Below are 26,821 nucleotides of genomic sequence, written 5' to 3' on the forward strand. Positions count from 1 at the left end.
AGTCAGTCGGTATAGAGAGCAAGAATCACATTATTTTTTGGGGGGAAAAAAAGAATTATACTCCTTTTTAGACTACTATTTATATGATAATTTCATGTTGGCACTAAAAGTGAAACCTTTGTGTCAATCAATAATTAATTCCTTGAGGGCAGGGATTTCCTTTGTATTGCTTCATTTTGAAAATGCTTAGTATAATACATGGCTCATAGAAAAAAGCATAATAAATACTTATTGAATTCAGTGACCAGTGAATGGGTATACCAATACAGGAACTGAATCACATCATTAAGATTCAAGTTTCTTGAGAGTAGAAACTTTTCCCCCACTTCTTTTGCCGAGTTCTCATAAACTAAAATGATATTTTATACAATAAAAGCACTTAATAAAGATCTGCTAAATTGAATGTCGGTACTGACAATCTTCCTAAAACTGGTAACAGAAAAGAAAGGATGTTAAAACCAAATATTTAGATAGCCCAAAGATATTTCTTGATAAGGCAAATGAAGAGGTTGTTGGAACTGGTTCCATCATGCATCCAAGACAATAAGAATTGTCATTTTGAGGTCACTTGTTCTGCTTGCCCTGCTATGTATATGATTAGCCTATAAAAAAACAAAAACAAAAAACAAAAAGAGACATATTGGAGAAAATTATTGTTCATTCACAAATATCTGAAAAAGTATGTGGTATGTAAAGTTATTCCAGGAAGAAGTTGATAACACACAAGATTAAATCATCATATATTTTGATAGTTATTTTGATGCAAATATTATTACAATATAAAACACTGATAACTCCATTTTACCTTTATCTAACATTTTATTAAGTTTCAACTTCTTGGAAGTGACTTAATTTTGTCATCCATCTTAAAAGGGTATAATAAAACTACTGTTTAACCTTTTATCTGCCAAACCTCTTTACTAATAATAAGATGCATGTCTCAATTCTTATAATCCTTTCCACCCCACTCCCTCAAACTGTATAATAATTGAGTAGAAATGAACAACAAATGTTGTCCTTGACTACTGAAAGCTATGAACCCAATTTGTTTCTATAACCATATGAATTGCTATTTTAAAAAACATTTTATTTACATTGTACATGGAAACAGCAACATTATGTGATGACCACTTCTGATGGATGTGTCTCTTTTCAACAATGAGATGATTTAGGCCAGTTCCAATGGTATTGTGATGAAGAGAGACATCTGTACCAAAAAAGATGATTGTAGGGACTGAGTGTGGATCACAACATAATATTTTTGTTCATGTTGTTTGCATGCATTTTGTTTTCTTTCTAATTTTTTCGCTTTTGATCTAATTTTTCTTGTACAATATGATAATTTGGGAAATATATATAGAAGAATTGTACATGTTTAATATATACTGAATTGTTTGCTGTCTAGAGGAGGAGGGAAGGGAAAGGGAGGGGAAAATTGGAAGACAAGGTTTTGCAAGGGCAAATGTTGAAAACTATCTTTACATATATTTTTAAAGTAAAAAGTTATTGTTTAAAAATTATTAACCATATATAACTACTTAGTATCTTTTGTCCACTATAATAGTTATGGTAACCAATTAAGGAAGTGATCTTACAGATCACTATGTACCTACTTCACCTTCTCTGAGGAAACATCCTAAGGAATATATCACAGAGAACAATAGAGCTAGGATTACAACCAAGAGTCACCTACTCACTTTTAAAAAGGAAGATTTCCACCAATAGATTTCCTTATCAAAAGATCGCCTATCCCTAGACTTTCATTTCTTTTTAAAACATATCCAGACAGTTATCTTTTCACTGGTGAGTTATACCGTGACTAGGATACCATGAGGGCTGGATCTCGTAAGCTGATGAATATATTCTTAGGAAATTCTTATGACCAGGAAACAGGGAGAAATTTCCATTCAGAAGGAGATGATTAAAAACAGAATTCTTAAAATCAACACAAATTGTTCTAATATATATATAAGACTCATAACTCATCTTAAATTTGGCCTGAAAAAGGAACTTTCAGTTACTGGGAATTAAGTATTTTAGGATTGCTTTTAGAAAATCCTACACAGTTACTTTTTGATTCTGTTTGTCTAATCATGTTGCTGTGTTTTGTATTTTTATAAATCAAACAAACTTCTTCCCATGCCCTGAAAAAGCAGAAAAACTTCTCTGAGGAACTTTCAGTCTTCAAAAAGAAAGTCTTTTCAATTCTCAGATAATGAAATTGAAACTATATCCACTCATATGAAAGTGTTCCAAATCACTACTGATTAGAGAAATGCAAATTAAGACAACTCTGAGATACCACTACACACCTGTCAGATTGGCTAAGATGACAGGAACAAATAATGATGAATGTTGGAGGGGATGTGGGAAAACTGGGATACTAATACATTGTTGGTGGAGTTGTGAAAGAATCTGGCCATTTTGGAGAGCAATCTGGAACTATGCCCAAAAAGTTATCAAACTGTGCATATCCTTTGATCCAGCAGTGCTACTACTGGGCTTATATCCCAAAGAAATACTAAAGAAGGGAAAGGGACCTGTATGTGCCAAAATGTTTGTGGCAGCTCTATTCGTAGTGGCTAGAAACTGGAAGATGAATGGATTTCCATCAATTGGAGAATGGGTGGGTAAATAATGGTATATGAAGGCTATGGTATATTATTGCTCTGTAAAAAATGACCAGCAGGATGAATTCAGAAAGGCTTGGAGAGACTTGCTTGAACTTATGCTGAGTGAAATGAGCAGAACCAGAAGATCACTATACACTTCAACAACAATACTGTATGAAGAGGTATTCTGATGGAAGTGGATATCTTCAACATAAAGAAGATCCAACTCACTTCCAGCTGATCAATGATGGACAGAAACAACTACACCCAGAGAAGGAACACTGGGAATTGAATGTAAAATATTAACACTACTGTCTATCTACCCAGATTACTTATACCTTTGGAATCCAGTACTTAACATGCAACAAGAAAATTGGATTTACATACATATATTATATCTAGGTTATACTGTAACACATGTAAAATGTATGAGATTGCCTGTCATCTAGGGGAGGGAGTAGAAAATCTGAAAAAATGAATACAAGGGATAATGTTATTTAAATATTACTCATGCATATATACTGTCAAAAAATGTATAATTATAAAATCAATTTTAAAAAAAGAAAGTATTTTAATTTCTGCATTTCTAAACATAGGTTAGAGGTTATAGAGATAAAGACAAATATGAGGGAAGGTAATCATTTGTCCTCACTCTGCTATAATTTATGGCATTATAAAATAGATACTAAATTTCTTACTGAAATTGTGGCTGAAATATCTCATGAGTTCTGAAGTACCACTCTGTAGAATTTGTTTTTAGGAAAAATAATGATGAAACTTAGTGAAATAAGATTTAGCAGTTTCTTCCTTAAAGGATCAGAGAGTTTGGAATATGATATTACAGACAACAATAGAGCTAGGATTACAACCAAGAATCACCTACCAGCAAAACAGAATATAATCCTTCAGGGAAAATAGTGGATATTCAATGACACAAAGGACTTTCAAGCATTCATGATGAAAACACCAGATCTGAATAAAAAATCTGATTTTCAAAATCTTAACAAGATTTATATGCTTACATTCCTACATGGGAAGATTATACTTGTAACTCATAAGAACTTTCTCATTCTTATGACAGTTAGAAGGAATAGTTGAATACAAACTGTGTAGCTGAATATGAAGGAATAATATCTAAGAAATAAAATAAAAGCAAGGCCTAAAGAAATGTACTAGTAGAAATGGAAAGAAAGAGGTAGAGTGGTATATATTATATACTATAAAAGAGGCACAAAAAAGCTTTTCTAATAGAGAAGAAGAGGGGGAGGGGAAAAGGAGTGACAACCTTACTGTCTTCAGAAGTGACAAAAAAAGAAGAAATAACATACACACTCAATATGAGCATAGAAATTTATCTTACCTTTTCAAATAAATAGGAGGGTAAGGAGCTATGATAAGGGGGGAATGTGATTGATAGAATATAGGACATATTGGGAGAGGGGCTGATAAGAAAAACACTTTTAAGAAGGGACAAAGTGAAAGGAAAGAGAGAACAGAACAAATGGGAGAAATACAGTTAGCATTAGTAATTATGAAAATAATTTTGAAGCAAGTTTTTTTCTGATAAAGGCCTCATTTCTCAAATGTATAGGCAACTGACAAATAATTTTAAAAATGCCATTTTCCAATTGACAAATGATCAAAAATATGAATTATGTCCAAATTGTTAAACAATCATGCATATCCTTTGACCTAAAATTACCACTACTGGGCATGAATACAAAAAAGATTTTTAATAAAAAAAAATAAGAAAATATTTATAACAATTCTCTTCTCAGGACAAATAATAAGGGAAATTTAGAGGATGCCTATCAAATAAGCTGAATAAACTATAGTATGTGATTATGCTGGAATGTTATTCTTCTATAAGAAATGATGAGCAGAATACTATCAGAAAAATCTGTACAGTTCTCCATGAGCTCAAGCAAAGTGAAATGTACTATATACACAATAAAAGCAAATTTCTAGGATGATCAGCTGTGAATCACTTTGTTATTCCCAGCAATACTTTAATCCAAGACTGCTTATAAAGAAAAATTCTATCTATAACCAGAGGAAGAAATTATTGTTTCTGAATACAGACTGATGCATACTATTTTCAAACTTTTTTTTTTTTGAGAGTTTTTTTGAGGGAGAGGGGGGAAAAAGAAAAATCTATGTGTTTTTTTTCTTTACACAACATAACTTTTATGGAAATGTTTTGCATAATTTCACATGTGCTTCTCAATGAGGTGGGGTAGTAGAGAAGAAGAGAGAAAGAATCTGGAATTCAGTGGTTTGAAACAAACATTAAAAAATGATTTACATGCAGAAGGGAAAATTAAAAATATTAAAACATGATCAAGGGGGAGCTATGAAAGTTACTTGGAAATGGTGCTTGGACCTTTTATTATGTTTTACTTGAAGAGTGACACCTTTATTGTTTTAATTTAAAGAAGAAAGATGATTTCACTGATTAAAAAAAAAAAGAGAAAAATAGCTTTGCATTTTAAATTTAAGAATTATCTGTTATTAATTATTTCATGAAAATAAATATAAAGGCCAAGATTGTGGAGAGTAGATACATCTCTACCTGACCTTCTTTGATCTTCTCTCAAACCGACAGAAGATTAAGCCTCTAAACTGGTTTTGAAGTGACAGAACCCACAAATATTTGGAGTATTACACATTTCCAAAAGATGATACTTGGCAGTACGTCAGAACAGGTAAATCAGACAGGGGGACAGTCTGCAGAGCCCAGATTGCAGAATAGAGAGCCCAGGGTAAGGAGCTGGGGTGGGGATTTAGAGTGTTATGGTGTCCATACACTGAGGAATTTATTATGAGGCTCTTAGGATACTTTGTCCTAGTTGCAAACTGGTGGTTTAGCAGATTAGCATCCAAAAGCAAATACAAAAGACAAATTTTAAGCCTTTGAGCCCCAAAAGAATGGCTGCAATTTCCCAGCACCAAAGTCAGTCAGCAGAACTGGCCCCAGGGCAAATTAAGGAGACTGTCACCTATTTGCCTTAAGAGCAAACCTCAAACCTAAAAACCTAAAAAAAATGAGCAAAAAAGCAAAAAGAACTCTGACTATAGACAGCTTTTATGGAGAGAGAGAGAGAAGAACAGTCTTCACACTCTGAGGCAAATCAAATCCAAATGAAGCACCAAAGGATTATATGAGCTGGTCCTCATTTCACAACACTTTCTTGGAAAATTTCAAAAAGTATCTTAAAGAGAAGTATTTCCTTTTCCATACCCTCTTGCAATGATTTCTTTTTCTTTCCCCATTTTCTTCTACTTCTCTTTAAGAAAATTTCTTTTTTTTAAATTAATTTTATAATTAAAATTTTTTGACAGTACATATGCATGGATAATTTTTTTACAACATTATCTCTTGTATTCACTTTTCCAAATTTTCCCCTCCCTCCCTTTACTCCCTCCCCTAGATGACAGGCAATCCCATACATATTAAATGTATTACAGTATAACCTAGATACAATATATGTGTGTAAAACCAAATTTCTTGTTGCATGATAAGAATTGGATTCTGAAGGTATAAGTAACTTGGGTAGAAAGACAATAGTGCAAACATTTTACACTCAATTCCCAGTGTTCCTTCTCTGGGTGTAGCTGTTTCTGTCCATCATTGATCAACTGGAACTGAATTAGACCTTTTCTATGCTGAAGATATCTACTTCAGTCAGAATATATCTTCATACAGTATCACTGTTGAAGTGTATAGTGATCTCCTGGTTCTGCTCATTTCACTCAGCATCGGTTCATGTAAGTCTCTCCAAGCCTCTCTGTATTCATCCTTCTGGTCATTTCTTACAAAACAGTAATATGCTATAACATTCATATACCATAATTTACCCAACGATTCTCCAATTGATGGGCATCCATTCATTTTCCAGTTTGTAGCCACTACAAAAAGGGCTGCCATAAACATTTTGGCACATACAGGTCCCTTTCCCTTCTTTAGTATTTTTTGGGGATATAAGCCCAGTAGTAGCACTGCTGGATCAAAGGGTATGCACAGTATGATAACTTTTTGGGCATAGTTCCAAATCACTCTCCAGAATGGTTGGATTCTTTCTCAACTCCACCAACAATGCATCAGTGTCCCAGTTTTCCCACAGCCCCTCCAACATTCATCATTATTTGTTCCTGTCATCTTAGCCAATCTGACAGATATGTAGTGATATCTCAGAATTGTCTTAATTTGCATTTCTCTGATCAATAGTGATTTGGAACACTCTTTCATATGCGTGGAAATAGTTTCAATTTCATCATCTTAAAATTGTCTGTTCATATCCTTTGACCATTTATCAATTGGAGAATGGCTTGATTTCTTATAAATCAGGGTCAGTTCTCTATATATTTTGGAAATGAGGCCTTTATCAGAACCTTTCACTATAAAAATATTTTCCCAATTTGTTACTTCCCTTCTAATTGAAGAAAGTTTCTTTTAAAAAATGATGAAATGGGAAAACCAAATAATTCCCTACAAAATACATTTGATGAAATAGAAAAAGCACATAATTCCTTGCAAAATAGATATGACATTTAATATAAAAATCTTGTTTAAGTCAGGAATAACTTTAAGTAAAATCTAATTTGGAATACTGTTTTGTATTACTACTGTATATAACAGAACTTAATTATATAGGCAAACTAGAAGCAAAGTCACCAAAATATATTAACCATGACTTTGTGACCATTTAAAAATCCTGAAGTTGATTAGGAGTAGGAAAGAGCCAAGATGGAAAATAAAAGGTAGTGACTCACTGAACTATCCTCCAAAGCTTCAAAACATCTTTAAATAATGCTACAAACAATTCTTAGAGAATCAAAATCCAGAAAAGTATGATATTTAAAAATTTTCCAGCCAAGACTAGGATAACCCAGAATTCAATCATTTCCACATTAAAATTTGGTGATTTTGGAAAATTATATTTTGGAGGGCAAAAAAGGGTAGGATTATAATTTTAAAAAAGCTACTAATCAAAATTGAGTATACTTTTTCAAAGGGGAAATAAACATTCAATAAAATAAAAAGCATTAAGCATTCTAGATGAAAAGACAAGAGCTAAATAGAAAAGTTGGCTTTCAAATAAAAGACTCAAGAGGGGCACAAAAAATAAACTGGAAGAAGAAATCACATGATTTAATATAAACTTTATATTCTTACCTAAGAAGATGATATTTATAAATAATAGTACCTTTATCATTATTTGGGCAGATAGAAGTTAATATATATAGATAGATAGAGGGAACAGTTATGATAAGGTATGATATCTTAAAAATAAAATTAAGAGAAGAGAGGAATTTACTGGTGTTAAGGGAAAAGGAGAAATAGAAAAGAGTAAATTATCTCACAAAAAAACCCAGAAAATCTTTTAGAGTGGAAGGGAAAATTTGGGTGGTGTGTGAATCTTACTCTTATCAGAATTGGTTTAAAATGGAGTAACATATACACTAAATTGGGTATATAAATATAGCTTTTCCTACAGAAAAATAGGAGGTAAAGGGGGGTATTCAGAAGTAAAATACTTTTGAAGAGGGGTCAATTTAAAAGGGAGAGAAAAGAATATCTACGATAAGGGAAACAGGATCAAGGAAAATACAGTTAGCAATGTTAACTGAAAAGAAATTTGAAGCAACCTTCTGTGATAAAAGTTTTATTTCTCAAACATATAGACTTCAGAATCAAATTAACAAAAGTAGGAACAATTTGTCAATTGATAATGATTAAAAGATATGAAGAGTTTTAATATAACTACCAAAGCTGTGTATAACTATATGAAATTTGCTCTAACTCATTACTGATTGGAGAAATGGAAATTGAAACAGTTGTGAGGTACTAATTCATATCTATTAGATTGAATAAGAGGACAGAAAAAATGATAAATAGAAGAAGGGATGTGGGGGAAAATGAGATATGAATGCACTGTTGGTGAAGTTGTCATGTAATTCAACCATTTTGTAGAGCAATTTGAAATTATTCCCAAAGGCTATAAAATCATGAATATACCCTTTTATCTAGCAGTACCATTACTACGTCTGTATCTCAAAAAAGATAAAAAGCAAAAAGAAAAAGTACCTATAGGGACAAAAATATTTATATTAGATTTCAAAAGGAAATTGAGGAGATATACACCAATTAGGGAATGGCTGAATTAATGTTATTTGATCATGATGAAATAGTATTCTGACATAAGAAATGATGTGCAGGATGCTCTCAGAAAACCTGGAAAGACTTACACAAGATGATAAAAAGTGAAATGTATTGTGGACAAAATAACAGTTTTGTTAGGTAATCATCTGTGTATGACTTAACTACTTTCATCAATACAATGATTCAAGATACCTCTGAAGGACTTTGGTGAAAAATGTTATCCATTCCCAAAGAAAGAAATGATACATCTGAAAATAGATTGAAGCATAATTTTTAACTTTCTTTTTCTTGAGGATTTCTTTTGTCTATATTTTCTTTTGCAATATGATTAATAAGGAAATGTTTTGTAATAGTAACTTTTATAACTTGTATCTAATTGTTCACCATCTCAATGAAGGGAGTGTGAAGAGGGAGGAGAAAAAGAGAATTTGGAACTGAAAAATTTAAAATGAATGTCAAAATTATTTTTATTTTTTTATTTACATAACATATGCATGGGTGATTGTTCAACATTGACCATTGCAAAACCTTCTGTTCGAACTTTTCTCTTTCTTATCCCCACATCCTCCCCTAGATGGCAGGTAGTCCAATACATGTTAAATTTGTGAAAGTATATGTTAAATCCAATATATGTATACATATTTATACAGTTATCTTGCTGCACAAGCAAAATTGGATCTCGAAAGAAAAAAAAACCTGAGAAGGAAAACAAAAATGCAAGCAAACAATAACAGAAAGAGTGGAAATGCTATGTTGTGGTCCACACTCATTTCCATAGTTCTCTCTCTCTGGATGTAGCTGACTCTCTCTTCATTATGAAACAATTAGAACTGGTTTGAATCATCTAATTGTGGAAGAGAACCACATCCATCAGAATTGATCATCATATAATTTTGTTGTTGCCATGTATAAATGATTTCCTGGTTCTGCTCATTTCACTTAGCATTAGTTCATATAAGTCTCTCCAGACCTCTCTGAAATCATCCTGCTGGTTATTTCTTACAGAAAAATAATATTCCATAACATTCATATATCACAATTTATTCAGCCATTCTCCAATTGATGGGCATAAATTCAGTTTGCAGTTTCTAGCCACTACAGAAAGGTCTGCCACAAACATTTATGCAGTTATGGGCCCTTTTACCTTCTTTAATATCTCTGAAATACAAGCCCAGTAGAAATACTGCTGAATCAAAGGATATGCACAGTTTGATAACTTTTTGGGCATAGTTCCAAATTGCTCTCCAGAATGGTTAGATTCATGCACAATTTCACAGATAAAGTATCAGTATCCAAGTATTCCCACATCACTTCCAACATTCGTCATTATCTTTTACTGTATTTTAGTCAATCTGAAAGGTAGATAGTAGTTTCTCAAAGTTATCGTAATCTGCATTTCTCTGATTAATTATGATTTGGAGCACCTTTTCATATGACTAGAATAGTTTCAATTTCTTCATCTGAAAAGTGTCTGTTCATATCTTTTGACCATTTATCAATTGGAGAATGGCTTGATTTCTTATAAATTTGAGTCAATTCTCTATATAATTTGGAAATGAGGCCTTTATCAGAACCTTTAAATATAAAAATGTTTTCCCAATTTATTGCTTTCCTTCTAATCTTGTTTTCATTAATTATATTTGTTCAAAAACTTTTTAACTTAATATAATCAAAATTATCTATTTTGTGATCAATAAAGAACTCTGGTTCTTCTTTGGTCACAAATTCTTTCCTCCTCCACAGTTCAGACTTGTAATGGTAAACTATCTTATATTCTTCAAATTTATTTATAATCTCATCCTTTATGTCTAGATCATGAATCTATTTTGACCTTATCTTGGTATATACTATTAAGTGTGGGTCAATGCCTAGTTTCTACCATACTAGTTTCCAATTTTCCCAGCACTTTTTGTCAAATAGTGAATTCTTATCCCAAAAGCTGGAGTCTTTGGTTTTGTTAATCACTAGATTGCCATAGTTATTGACTATTTTGTCCTGTGAGCCTAAACAATTCCTCTGATCAGCTAGTCTTATTTCTTAGCAAGTACCAAATATTTTTGATAAATGCTGCTTTATAATGTAGTTTTAGATCTGGTACAGATAAGCCATCTTCATTTGATTTTTTTTTCATTAGTTCCTTTGAAATTCTAGACTTTTTGTTTTTCTAGATGAATTTTGTTGTTATTTTTTCTAGCTCAGTAAAATAGTTTCTTGAGAGTGTGATTGGTATAGTATTAAATAAATAGATTAGTTTAGGTAGCATTGTCATTATATTCACTAAACCTATCCAAGAGCACTTCATATTTTTCCAGTTGTTTAGTTCTGACTATTTGTGTGGAAAGTATTTTGTAGTTTTGCTCATATAGTTCCTGACTTCCCTTGACATACAGATTTCCAAATATTTTATACTATTAACAGTTATTTTAAATGGAATTTCTCTTTGTATCTCTTGCTGTTGGATTTTGTTAGTGATGTATAAAAATGATGATGATTTTATGTGGATTTATTTTGTATCTTTCAACTTTGGTGAGTTTTAGACTATTTCTCATAGCTTTTAAGTAGATTTTCTTGGGTTCTCTAAGTATACCATCATATCATCTGCAAAGAGTTATAATTTGGTTTCCTTATTACTTACTCTAATTCCTTTAGTCTCTTTTTCATTTCTTATTGACAAAGCTAGGATTTTGAATAGTAATGGTGATAGTGGGCTATTTCACGCCTGATCTTATTGGTAATGGTTCCAGTTTATCCCCATTACATATGATGCTTACTGATGGTTTTAAATAGATGCTCCTGACTATTTTAAGGAAAAGTCCATTTACTCCTATATTCTCTAGTGTTCTTAATAGGAATGGGTGTTGGATTTTATCAAATGTATTTTTTCATCTATTGAGATAATCATATGGTTTTTGTTAATTTGGTTATTGATATAGTCAATTATGCTAATAGTTTTCCTAACATTGAACCAGTCCTGCATAACTAGTATAAATCCTATTTGGTCATGGTGTATCATCCTGGAGATGATTTTCTGTAGATTTTTTGCTAAGATTTTATTTAAGATTTTTGAATTGGTATTCATTAGGGAGATTGGTCTATAATTTTCTTTCTCTGTTTTCAACTTACCCAGTTTAGGTATCAGTACCATGTTTGTGTCATAAAAAGAATTTGGTAGGACTCCATTCCCTATTTTTTCAAATAGCTTATATAACATTGGAATTGATTGTTCTTTAAATATTTTGTAAAATTAGCATGTAAATCCATCTGGTCCTGGGGATTTTTTTTAGAGAGTTGATTAATAACTTGTTCTATTTTTTTTTCTAAAATGGGACTATTTATTCAATTTACCTCTTCCTCTGTTAATTTGGACAAACTATATTTTTGAAGGTATTCATCCATTTCATTTAAGTTATCGAATTTATTGGCACAAAGTTGGGCAAAGTAACTCCTGATTATTGCTCTAATTTCCTCTTCATTAGTGGAAAGTGCTCCCTTTTCATTTTTAAGACAAACAATTTGATATTCCTCTTTCCTTTTTCTAATCAAATTTACCAAAGGTTTATCTATTTTGTTGTTTTTTTTCATAAAACCAAATCTCAGTTTTATTTATTAATTCAATATTTTTTACTTTAAATTTTATTAATCCCTCCTTTTATTTTTAGAATTTCAAGTTCAGTATTTGACTGGAGGGTTTAATTTGTTCTTTTTCTAGCTTTTTTAGTTGCAAGCCCAATTCATTGATCTTCTCTTTCTCTATTTTATGCAAGTAAGCCTTTAGAGATATTACATTTCCCCTTAATACCATTTTAGCTGCACCCCAGAAATTTTGGTATGTTGTCTCATTATTATCATTCTCTTGGATGAAATTATTAATTGCATTTATGATTTGCTGTATCACCCATTCATTCTTTAGGTTGAGATTATTTAGTTTCCAATTTCTTTTTGGTCTATTTTCCCTTGGCTTTTTATTTAATGTAGTTTTTATTGCATTGTGATCTGAAAAAATGCATTTATTATTTCTGCCTTTCTGCATTTGAATTTGAGGTCTTTATGTCCTAATATATGGTCAATTTTTATATAGGTCCCATGAACTGCTGAGAAGAAAGTGTACTTCTTTCTGTCTCCATTCAATTTTCTCCAAAGATCTGTCATATCCAGTTTTTCTAGTATTTTATTTACCTCTTTAACTTCTTTCTTATTTATTTTATGGTTTGATTTATCTAGTTCTGAGAGTGCAAGTTTGAGATCTCCCCCATAGTTTTGCTTTCTATTTCTTCTTGCAGCTCTCTAACTTCTCCTTTAAGAATTTAGATTCTATTCCACTTGGTGCATATATGTTTAATATTGATATTGCTTCATTATCTATGGTACCCTTTTAGCAAAGTATAGTGCCTCTCTTTATGTCTTTTAATTAGATCAATTGATCTGAGATGAGGATAGCTACCCCTGATTTTTTTACTTCACCTGAAGCATAATAGATTCTGCTCGAGCCTTTTACTTTTACTCTGTATGTATCACTCTTCTTTAAATGTGTTTCTTACAACCAACATATTATATGATCCTGTCTTTTAATCTGTCTGCTATCCACTTCTGCTTTATGGGGGAGTTTACCCTATTCACATTTATGGTTAAAATTACTAATTCTGTATTACTTGCCATCTTGTTAAGCCCTGTTTTTGCTTTGCTCCTTTCCTTCCTCCTTACCCCCCTCCCTAGTATTAAACTTGTGAGCATCACTTGCCTCTTACACTCCCTCCCTTTTTATGATCCCTCCCCCCAACCTTAGAGTTCCTCCCCTTTTCTTACCCCTTTTCCTCACAATTTCTGTAATCCCTTCTGTTTAGCTTCCTCCTTCCCTTTTCACTTTTCCCCTCCTACTTTTCAATGAGGTAGGAGAAGTTTCTCTGTAAAACGAATATGTCTATTTTTTTTTTTTGCTTTAAAGCCAATTCTGATGAGAGTAAGATACACACTATGTTCATTCCCCTTCCTTCTTTGCCTCAGATTTAATAGGTTTCCTTTGCCTCTCTGTGAGATGTAGTACCCCCATTTTGCCCTTTTTCAGGTACAATTTCCTTTCCACCTGTAGTTTCTTTTTTATATTATAAGTGTAAAACTAAATTATACATGTGTTCTTTATGTATATTTGTAACAGAAATATAATTCCCAAGATTTCTTTTTATCTTTTTGTGTTTCTCTTGAATCCTATATTTGGAGATCAAACTTTTTGTTAAGTTCTGGTTTTTTCATCAGAAATAGATGAAATTCACCTATTTCATTGAATGTCCATCTTCTTCCCTGGGGAAAAAATGTTCATTTTGGATGGCTAAGTTATTATTGGCTACATACCAAGTTTGTTAGCTTTTCCGGAATATCAGATTCTAGGCCCTTCCATCCTTTAATGTGGAAGCTGCTAGTTCCTAAGTAATGCTTATTGTGGCTCCTCTGTATTTGAATTTTTTTTTCTAACTGCTTGTGTATTTTTTTCCTTGGTCTGATAGTTCTGGAATTTAGTCAAAATATGAAATTATCTTCTGCTGGTAATTCGCTGCACTCCCAATATTCATGGATTGTACCAGTCCAGCACTATTTCAGAGGCTGAATTTCATAATTAGTGTAAGGATAGAAGGAGAGCTCAGAAAGAAGCATGTGTCCTCTCTGCCATCTTGGCTCCCCCTTGTACCAAGTTTTTAAAGGAAAAACTCAGTGACATAAAAATTAATTTTATAGATGATTTGGGATATAATTGGGAAATAAAAGTTATAGAAATTAAGGGAAAATAAGAGAAGTATTGAATTAAAATAGAAAAACAGGAAGTTTTAAAGGTCTTTGGTAAAGAAAGAGAAAGCCTAAATGAGTAGGGATCAAAAGAAATGGGTAAAATTTATGAAAATTTTAGTTAATTTGCACTGACAATATAAATAGAAAACCTGAAATTAAAGGATTTAGAGATTTGGAATAGAGAGGTTTGAAGAATGGCTTTGATTTCATTTAGAAAATGAGAAAATAAACTTTATTTGGGTATTCTTTATGATACAAAAAAATAGAAGTATATTTGTATCATGGAATTATCTAAGTGTTATAATGATACTCTGCTTTGAGAGACCACTCAGGGAGTATGGTCCAATGCTTAAGGTATATCCTGGGCTTCAAAACAGGAGAATAAGAATGGAAGATAAGCCATGTGGAATATATCCCCCAGACCTGCAAGGCTTCTCATGGTTAGAACTGCAGAGAATAGCAGATGTCAAAATTATCTTATTTAAATATCCAGGAGGAATAGCAAAGGGATTAATTTGACTTTTTGGATGACTTTAAAGGAACCCAAAGCAGTATATAAATTTTAGTACATGTAAGCATTCTGTATTGCTCTTGAATTCAGTCAGCATAAAATGTCAAAAGTGAAAAAATGAATGCTTTTGTTCTATGTCAGTTATTTTGGAAATGTATTCAACTGAATTGATGCTATCACAATGGTAATAAATTTTATTTCATGTTTTCATACATTATATCATGTATATTATGGTGTTTCTAATTTTTTTCTTTTATTGTGAAACTTGGGAAATTGTGCTTGAAATGCTATTAGAAAAATAATTTTCCTCTTAATATGAAAGCTATTAATGTATTAAGCTGTTAAAAGAATGTGGTCAAAATGTTTGAGAACTGTAAATATTTAATAGGATATATTTTCTTTGAAGTAGATAGTAATAATTTACTGTTAGCAGAAAAAGTACAAAGTACTCTCAAGTTATCGTCATCTGTGAGATTCCTAGGCACTTTCTACTTGGACTGGGTGATAAGAGCTGGTTAGACCTGCTAACCACATGTTGAAGGATAAAAAGACAAGACCAATTCCAGTCTAAAAAATGAAAGAAAAGAAAACAACTTAAAGTTTTATTAGACTCAAGAGTAAATTATCTGATAAATTATTTGACTCTAACTTATAAAAATCATGAAATTATACCTGTTAAAAAATAGTCTGTATTGCAATTATATCTTTGAGACAATCATCATGGGTTCGCTGTATGTATAAAATTCTGGAATGTGGTTCTTGGAGCCAAGATGGCAGAGTAAGCAACACATTTTCATAATTCTCCCATATTTAATGCCTTAAAACCATAAAATAGTGTTCTCCAAACAATAGAACCAATAATGAGTGGGCTGAAACTATCTTTTAACCCAAGAAATTTAGAAGATCATCAATAAAGGTATGTCTCACTCAGATGAAAATGTACTTCAGAACAGTAAGCTCAGCAAGCCAGCAACAAGCCCTACCTTAGCAAACCAGTGAGTAATCCTAAGACCCAGCATAGTGAAGCAGGCAAAAAACAAGTATCCCCCACCCCATCACACATATGCTTGCCTCAGCATAGACCTGGGCAAACAGCAATTCTAGATATCTCTGGGCAAACAGATAGATTCCAATGGCCAGATTGCCATGTGTTTCATTATAGCCCTGGGGAAATGCAGAACTACTCCACTGGTCATAGCATATGCCAGACACCAGCACTAGGACCTCAACTTGCAGACTTCTTAGACCTCCAGGGAATAACCATTCCCTATCTTACCTACTCAGTGCAGTACTAAAAATTAATCTCAGAATAACATCATACTTACCATAGAAAGTTATCATGCTGGCAAAAAGCTAAAGATACATACTCAGAAGAGAATAACACTGTCAAAACACCTATGGGCAAAATCCCACAGCAAAAGGGGAAGTGGTCTCAAGTCCCAAAATAATTCATGGAAAAATTCAAAAGGAAACTTTAGAATCCTATAAGAGAGGTAGAAGAAAAATTGAAGAAAAAATGAGAGTGATGCAAGCAAATTATGGGGAGAAAGTTAACAATTTTAGAAAAAGAAAGTGATTGCTTAAAAATAGAATTGACCAGATGGAAAAGAAGAGTCAAAATCCACTGAAGAAAATGACTCCTTAGAAAGTACACTTGGTCAAGTGAAAAAGGATCAGATACAAAAAGTATCTGAAGAAAACAACTCTTTAAAATTTAGAACTTGTCAAATGGAAGCTAATGACTATAAGACTCAAGCAAAAAAAATTCAAAAGAATGAAAAAATAAGAAAAATGTAAAATACCTTGTGGGGAAAAACAAAACAATTGATATAGAAAATATATTCAGCAGAGACAGTATCAAAATCATTAGTTTACCTGAAAGCCTTAATCAAAAGGAAGCCTTTTAGAGTATCTCTCAAGAAATTCTCAAGAAAACTATACTGATATTCTGGAATCAAAGAGCAAAATAGGTATCAAAATAATTCACCTATCAGCTCAAGAAAGAGTTTTTAAAAAATAAACTCCAAGGAACATTATAGTTATATTTCTGGATTATCAGGTCAAGAAAAATACCAAAAATGGCCAGAAAGAGACAATTCAAATAATGGGAAGCCCAAATCATGATTACACAGGATTTAGCAGCTGCCATATTAGCAATTGGAGGTCTTGGAACATGAAATTCATGAAGGCAAAAGAGCTAGGCCTATAATCAAAAATCTCTTACCTGGTGAAATTAAACATAATACTTCATGGAAACAAATGGTTATTCAATAAAATAGAAGGGTTTAAAACATTCATATAGAGAAGACCAGAAATAAATAAACCAAAAAAAATTACTTCTAACATGAAGACCCAAGAAAAGCCTTAGAACAAAAAGGAAAAGAAAAGACAAGATATTCAAGGGAGCTGAACTTTGAACATCTTTACATGGGAAGAAGATCCTTATAATTATTAAAAATTGTATCATTCATAGTAATACTAGAATGAATACATGTAGACAGAGAATATGGATAGAAGGTGAATTGGAAGCAATGACATAAAATAATTAAGGCATGATAAAGAGGAGAACACTGGATATATAAGGATGGGAGAAGAATGGGGTAAATTATTTAACACAAAGAAACATGAACAATCTATTATAGTGAAGGGAAAATGAAAGGATGAGTAATGGGCATCACTTGAACCTTACTCTCAAATAGAATATTCTCAGTATTGGCTCAAAAATATTCACAATCAAATGAATATAGAAATCTATCTTATCCGATAGCACAATAGGAGGGGAGGAGATTAAATAAATGGGTGTTGAGGTAGGGGGTAAGATGGAGAGTGACAGAGAGAGGTCAACTCAAGAAAGGCAGTAGACAGAAGCAAAATACTGTTGATGAAGGAAATGGTGAAAGAAGAGAGGACAAACAAGAGGAAAAATAGGATGAAGAAAAATACACAGTTAATTTATAACTATGAATATGAATGCAAAGAACACTCCCCAAAATGTGAATAGATAGCAGAATGGATTAAAAAAAACAACAGGATCCTATTGTATATGCTTACAAGAGACACATTTGAAGGAGAGTGAAACACAGTAAGCAAGCAAGGGTTGAAGCAGAATCTATTGTGCTTCAAGTGAAGAAATAAAAAAGCAGAGGTAAAAATTCTGTTCTCAGGCAAAGCAAAAACAGTAATCTACTTAAAAACAATTAGGGAGGAAACTATAGCTTGCTAAAAGGAATCATAAACAATGAATAGTGTATATATGAACCAAGTGATATAGCATCCAAACTCTATATGCTTGTAACCAACAAGAGATGGAGAGAATTGTGAAATGTCAAATAGCTAATTTTGATCATATTAAATTAAAGCTTTTGCACAAACAAAACCAGTGCAACCAAGATTAAAAGGAAAGCAGAAAACTGGGAAGCAATCTTTATAATAAGTGTCTCTGATAAAGACCTCATTTCTCAAATATATTTCTCTACCATTGTGAATTGTTTGGAAGGACAGTACTGTAGGAAAGTATGGTGGTATGGAAGATTGGTGGCTCTCATGCAAATCTAAATGTAAAATTCCTTTTGGTGGAAGTCCCAAATACTTAGTGTTATTCTACAAGTTTGGAGCTCTTCATAGTCCCCAAAGGTGATAAAGGACTCATTAGAGAAATAGCAATTATAAGTCAGTAGCAATTCCAAACTTGATTCCTATCTGAAAGTTGTCAACACTATGACAAAGGGGCACCTCAAATGTTGATCTAGTATTTAAAAAACCTAAAGGAAGATGTTCAACACAGTGGGTAGCTCCTTTCTCTTTCAGAAAACATTAACATGAATCATATACTATTAAAAGAAGATTCATAGCAAGTAATCTATATAGATGAATGTAGTAACTCTCATAATGAATCATAAATCTATTTAAATTGATCACTTGATTAATCAACAAGCATTTATTAAGCGCCTACTATATCCCAGACATTGTGTCAAGTGCTAGTGATTGAAAGACAAAAACATAACAATCCCTTCCCATTATATTCTATGGGGAGGGAGTTGAAGAAAGAATGAGCCACACTACATTTGAAAATCTCAGAAATCTGGGATTCTTTCAAAGAAGAAGTAGCTCCGTAAGTCACGACCTTATTGTGACACAGTTAAATAATCATTCAGTTTCCAATAAAAACAGCAATGACTGTCATTAACTTGGTTAATGTGACTTATCCAGGCTGACCTGCTGGTAACATATTTGTGGTCCATTACTGGGCTCCTATGAAACTTTTCTACTTTAGTAGGACCTACCAAAACTTTATGGTTTACTGGCGTAGACTTTGAGAGCAATAAGTCACTTTCAAATCATGATGAGTTATCTGAAGGATTTTAGCTAAGTCCTTTGCCATTTTCATTTGAACCAAGATATATAGTGTAAATCATTTATAATGCATTTTTTTCCTGGAGGTAACTATGTGGCAGAGTTGACAGAACACTGTGTCTTGAGCATGAAGAAGATAGAAGTTCAAATCTCAACCCAGATACTTATTAGATATATGATATTGAACAAATAACTTAACCTCTATATGCCTTTGTTCCCTGAATTGTAAAATGAGGATAATAATAATACCCACTACAAAGGGTATTGAGAGATAAAATTTGTAAAGTAGTTAATATAATGCTTAGCATATAGTAGGTGCTGTATAAATGTCAACTGTTATTACTAATATTTCACCACACGCCTAAGAAATAGGCAGTGTATTTTATAGATGAGTAAATTGAAAGTCGCAGAAGACAGGTGTGGAGCTGATCTTAAGCAAAATGGAAAACAGGCCAAGTTTTTATTTTGTATTGTCATTCTCCTTTTGTGTCTTTTCCTCCATGTTTCATGGTTCCATTATCCACTTCCCTTTTTTTAGAGTTCCATTTCTTTGTGTTTGTTTTTCCTTTTTCTCATTACACATTTGCTTTCAGTAAAGCCTTTTATATCAGTCATTTATTTCTTAATATTTGAATTCTGTGTTCCTTTATCCCAGAATTACTTGTATTGCCAACCTTATTTCTAATGGGAGATTAAAAGTTTTTGTTTCATGATAAAATGAGGAAATTGGTAAGAAATTCTGGGGGGATTAGGAGGATTCATTTTTAGTTTAGCACTTTACATGAGTATAAAGAGATCTTTGGCGAAATGGAGTGCATAAGGTCAGATTTCCCAGCACTATTTCTTTAAGTATGGCTCTCCAATGTTATCTAGTCTTCCTTCCTTCCTTCCTTCCTTCCTTCCTTCCTTCCTTCCTTCCTTCCTTCCTTCCTTCCTTCCTTCCTTCCTTCCTTCCTTCCTTCCTTCCTTCCTTCCTTCCTTCCTTCCTTCCTTCCTTCCTTCATTTCCTTTAGCAAACAGTGGATGATAACCTGGAAAACTGGCATAGGAACAGATAATGAAAAGGTTTGTGAATCAAGGTATAGTATATACTTTAGCCTATAGTTATGGATAAATATTGACAAGTTTTTCTGTTCATTGAATAAGTTGGTTTTGGCCCCAAATGCAAATATACATAAAACACAGAATAAGTACAGATAGACCTACTTGATAAGAACTCAGGTGTTGAATATGCTCTACAATCTTAAGTAAACCATTGATTAAGATATTAGCCTCTTCACTCAATGGTGTTTCAATGGCCAATTACTATAGTATATATTAGTGACCTTTTTGAGTGAAATGGGAAACTGAGGACTTCTCAGAATAATCACTTGATAATTCCACATTTAGCACTAACGGTCTGTTAATCATTAGGCTCTGGGAAGAACAAAGACTTTCCAACAGAGAACATTTAAGAGATAACTGCTTAGAGAAGAATCTAACTATTTAATGGCCTGGATATATTCCAGAAGTGTACAAAACTGGCTAATCTCTATTTGTTGATTGAGGAAGCCTGTGGTAAACTAGGTCTCCTTGATTATTGTAGCATAATGGATTGCTTACCTCTAAATAAATATTCTTATTGTGAGGTTTCTCATAAAATTATTATCTAAAGTAGGTTGAACCTATAACCTGAATTTCATTTATGAAGATCTGATGGGTTTGGAAAATGAAATTCTTTATACAAACCTTATAATAGAATGCTCATACTACCTCAAAGTAAACATTTGTAAACCTTGTAAGGTTTATCACCATAAATCCATAAATTTAGCAAACACACCTGCAAACATTTGTAAACCTTGTGAAATTGACCACCGTAAACTCGGGTAAAATATCTGCAATAAGCCAACTATATCAGCTTGTCTAGAATTTAACAAACCTGTGCTATTTCCATCTAAACAGGCAGTGAAAATTAACCAGATGAGGGGAGGAGGGGGTCATGGATTCTTGTGGGTTTTGACTATATAATCACCTTTAATTTCTGTGACCATGACTTCCTCCCTCTGGGACTTCAGTGAGAGGACCATCCGTTTCTCATGAGATCCTAATAAAACTTCTATTCTTCACTTTGAGATATCTGTAAGTATTTTTGAATTGGGGTTTGCCATACCACAGATTCTGAAATCTCAGAATTTTGAAGTCACCTTGTAAATGTTTTTGAGCTTGGAAGAAACCTTAAAATCTTTATTCATAACAATCAATTGATGGATTTAGCCTTAAAAAGAAACATGTTGCTCAGTCAAAAATAACTGACCCATTGATTACCTTACAAGAGAGTAGTTTCATAACTGATTAGTCCATATAGAAGATGCTATATCATTTCTTTTGAAAAGAAGTAAAAGTTTGTCTAGTAGATTGTGATAAAGGGAATTGAAATGGGAGCCAAGTTAGCAAACATTCTGATGACTTGGAAATTTCAGTGAATTAATTTGTTCTTTTAATAATAAAAAGTGCCAAATAGAGAGGATTTCTTTAGTGTTAAGAATAGTTCTGGAAAAAAGAAAAGCAAAACAATGACAGTAATAAATTAAAAAAAGAAACGAAAGCAATGAAAGATAAAATAAACTGGAATAGGAAAGTAGACATATCATTTATTCACTCATTGACCAATTATTATTCATAGAGCCAATGGTTATAGGTTTTTAAAGTAAATAAAATTTATCCAATAAGGACAATAGGTTATATTTATGTGGCATTTTTTGACTGCAAAGCAATTCAATTCAGCAAATAGTCCTTAAACACTTAATCTGCAAAATGTTGGAGCATATACATAGTTTAAGACACTGACTCTATCCTCATGGAACTGTCATTCTAGAAGACAAGAAGTCCTACATAGTTAAATAAAATATGCAATTCTATAAGTATAATACAAAGTACTATTTGAGATTCAAGAAAAAACAATCATTACAGATAGGAGACTAGATAAAATTGTAATTTAATTTGAAAATCATTTGGTATCTGTGATCTGTAAAACCTCCAAGATACAAAGCCCCAAATTAAATGCAAAAAGTTTATATTCTTCTAGGGAATGCAACCAATTCACAGAAGAATGAAATTACAAAAGACCATATAAAGTTGAATTGGACTTTAAAAAGATAGATGGGAAAGAATTTTGTAACATAAATACTGAAATTATTTGTAATCTCCATTATGTAAACAGTAATCCTGAAGGTTGAAAAGAAGCAATCTGTTTTTTAATAGCTTTTTTAGTTTTCCAAATACATGCAAAGATAGTTTTCAACATTTACCTTGGCAAAACCTTATGTTGCAAATTTTTTCTCCTTCCCTTTCCTCCTCCCCATTCCCCTAGACAGCAAGCAATCCAATATAGGTTAAACACGTGCAATTCAAGAAAAGATATGTTTTTAATCCTACCACCTTGGCTGGGTACAAGAGGAGAAGAACATTTTACAATGAAACTTTTTTAGTACTTTAAATATTTAAATAACTATGATAGGCCTACTTAATTGGAAATTAGTTCCATGGAAAAGAATGGTAAACAGTCATTCTGATGTATTACATGGCATATTAAGAGCAAATAAAAAAAGATGAGGTTCAAATCCATGCCTCTAACCACAAATCCAGTACTTTTTAAAAATTAGAATCATAGGATCTAAGTTCAGATCTTGGTTGATCTTGATTCTGATTTTACCTCTGGGACACCATTGAATAATTTAACTGTACCTGAGAGGGTTGAATTAGATAAAATTTGAGGTTTATATTTGTTCAAAAGTCTATGATCTAAATTATTTATGCACATTAATATGTTATTTCTTTAATTGTATGATTGTTAGTGCTTCTTCCAATATCTCATGACATGAAGGTGACCTTGTATTTTCAGAGATTATATCAGCAAAGTACTTTGCTATCTCAATATGGCTATCAATTTGTTCCTGCTTCTGACTATCTAACAAGGCATGGAAAAACTGCAACTTTATGACTAAGAGTCATAAACCCATTAAAAAAAATCATGAGTCCTTAAAATATTGAAACATATATGCAGATAACCTTGCCTCTTCAACTCAGATTATGTGTGTATATGTATATGTATGTGTATATATTTATATAAATAATTTTACACATATGAAAACATAGATAAATATATGTGCATATGCTCATGTAAGCAATATACACACATATGTATCCTGTAAGGGATGAAGCCAAATCAGTCTTTAAAACCACATGCCACATGATAGCTAACATTCATATCATGCTTTAAAGTTTGGAAAGTACTTTTACAAATACTTCATCTGATCTCCACAACACCTTGGGTTGCTTGAGGTACTATTATTAACCCATTTAACAGATGAGAAAATTTAAGCAGGAAAATATTCAGGACCAGACAACTGATACATGTCTGTTTCAATTCAGGATACAGTGCTCTATCCATTGCAGACATGATGTTCCCTTCATTATTCCCTGCCACTATAAGTTTTCTAAATTCCCCCATTTCATCTAGTAGATACTTCCTGACACCAAAACTTTTTAGCATAAGAGAAGAAAGAAATGATGAAATCATCTACAAAAGCCTCAAACTTTATTTCAAAAGGGTATGGATAGAGAGTGCAAATTTGGAAGAAATTGAAAAACATAAAAGTAGTATGTGAGTCTATACTAAATTAATTAGTTAATTCAGCAAAGACATGTTAACTACTTTTAGTATGTAGGACATTGAATTCAGTTCCAGGGGATATTCAAAATTTAGATGATTCTTATTTCCTACTCTTGCATAGTTTATGGTTTATGGATGCAAAGACACATACACGACACATATGCACACAGACACACATACATGCACACATGCATACATACACAATATAAATATATTAGAGAACTACAAAACAAATTACTATAGGAGGTCTGAAGGGTAAATGCTGTTACCAACTAGTGGGCTCAGATAAGACTATATTTGAGAGCTATTATAATAAAGACATACGGAATAATAATAAAAAATCACCTCATTCTTAAAAGTTTGAAGAACTATTTTACATGAATAAATTATTCGCATATTCCTTCCAATTTTTTTTTTACCCATGTTCACAATTCCTGAAAAAGAATATGCATGGTCTCTATTGCATTCCCTATGAAGGGGTTCCATACCCCCCTCTATAATCCTTCTTGAAATCCTCCCCTTCTGCCATTGCCCAGCTCATGTACCACTTCCTTCAAGAAATGTCCCTGCTCACTCTACCTTGAAATATGGCTAAAAGTGATATTTTACTTTCTAACTTTTCTTGCTTTTTTGTTCAAAATTCAGAACACCATTAAAATGATACTTGGTGAATATCTAGAAAGTGAAGTAGTAATTATAAATAGCCATTATGTCTTCATAAATAACAAATTATGACATATTAGACATTTCCTGTCTAGATAAGGTTTCTGAAATAGGAATATAATGGCAATGTTGTGAAATGTTTACCTAGATTTTAGTGATGTTTTTGATCAAATATCTTATCATACTTTTATGGAAAAGAATTGCAGACGATAATATAGTTAGATAGATTCATAAGTGGTTGGATATATGAAATCAAAGAAAAATTATTAATGTTTCATCATCAACTTAGGGGTGTCTTCCATAAGTAGTCCATTGATTTGTGTTTCGTTCTATGCTGTTTAATGATTTTTATCAGTGATTTTGATAAACCCATCATGGGAATGCCTATCATATTTATAGATGACACAAAACTGGAAAAGTTATCTTAGATGCTAGATGGCAATTAAAATAAATTAGAGAATTAGAAAGAGTATAACAAGACTAAATCCAAAGGAATAAATGTAAAGTCTTACACTTGGGTATAAAAATAAATCAACTTCATAAATTAGGAGAGTCATGTTCATATAACAGTTTTCCCAGAAAAGATCTAAAGACATTACTGTATTGTAAACTTATAATTAATCAGTAACATGAGATGTCAAGTGAAAAAAAAAAAAAAAAGCTAATGTGATCTTGGACTGAACTAAAAGTAGTATGGCTTCCAGGAATAAGTAGGTGAGGATGAAAATTTATGTATACTAATTTAAAAAAAGACATTGATAAGTTAAAGATTATCCAGAGGAAGGCAATCAGGATAGTGAAAGATTGAATCTGTCAAATGAAAGTATCATTTAAAGGAACTGAGGATACTTAATATGGAGAAGAAAAGATATACTAGAGACATGATAGTATTTTTTTTTCATCTATTTGAAGGGCTAACACAGGAGGAAAGGATTAGGTATGGTTTATTTGGCTCCACAGGGAAAAACCACATCAGTTAAACTTTCCAAGCATTAAAGCTGTTCATAAATGAAAATATTTTGCACTGAGAATTCATGGTAGTAATGGTGGGTTTTTTCTTTCTTGTGGATTATATGAGAGTGAGTTCCTTTTAGGCAAATTTGTCCCTGAGGTTTCATTCATCTCTCAAAGATTCTAATTCTGTGATTGCACATGATTTTAAGCTGTTTCATTTAAATCTGTAATAGAAGTAATATGATTTTGTTGATTTAAAAAAATCAGCATTAGAGTCAGGAAGACCTAGCATCAGATTCCACTTTTAACAAATATTAGATGTCTGACTTGTTGCAAATTGTTTAATCTGTCATTGGTCCAAGCAACTACTAAGACTTCAAGCTGTAAATATCATGCTGTTATATGAAACCATAAATTGAGAGTCTACCTACCAAGACACCAAAAATTAATTCTGTGAATAGAAGTATAAAACACAATTTGTGGAAATAAATATTTAATTAAGTGGAGAAATATTCACTCTTTATAGACAGACTAAGTAAAAACAAAATGACAGAAATTGCTAGAAAACTGCAAAATCTGGTACAAAATGGATATATACCAACATTTTACAATGCACATTGAGATAAATTTCAAAAGGATATTTGACTTAGACATAAACTGTGATACTTTAAACAAATGAGGGGAGAAAGGAAAACAATCTTTCAGATTCGTAGATGGGGAAGTGTTTGTGTAGATAGAGGGGATTATAGAAGATAAAAACAAACAATTTTTATTTCATAAAACAACTTTTTTGCACAAACAAAACCAATGTAGCCAATGAACAGATATTTTCTGTATTTCCCTGATAGGGATCTCATTTCTAAGATATGTAAAGAACTGCTTTATATGGATAATAATAGGAACCATTTTCTAGTTTAGTGAGTCAAATGATATGAACTGATAGTTCTCTAAGAAAGGAATACAAGTTTTCAATAGTCATATTAATAATGTTCCAAATTAACTATAAACAAATAAAACAAATGCTAATCAAAACAAAATTTTAGTTCTATCCCATACTTATTAGATTGGTAAAAATGACAAATGGAGATTGCTGTGTGAAAACAGGTGTATTAATTAAGCTGTGAATAGATCCAACT

Source organism: Sminthopsis crassicaudata, chromosome 2 (genome assembly GCF_048593235.1).
Source record: "Sminthopsis crassicaudata isolate SCR6 chromosome 2, ASM4859323v1, whole genome shotgun sequence".
NCBI classification, from domain to species: domain Eukaryota; kingdom Metazoa; phylum Chordata; class Mammalia; order Dasyuromorphia; family Dasyuridae; genus Sminthopsis; species Sminthopsis crassicaudata.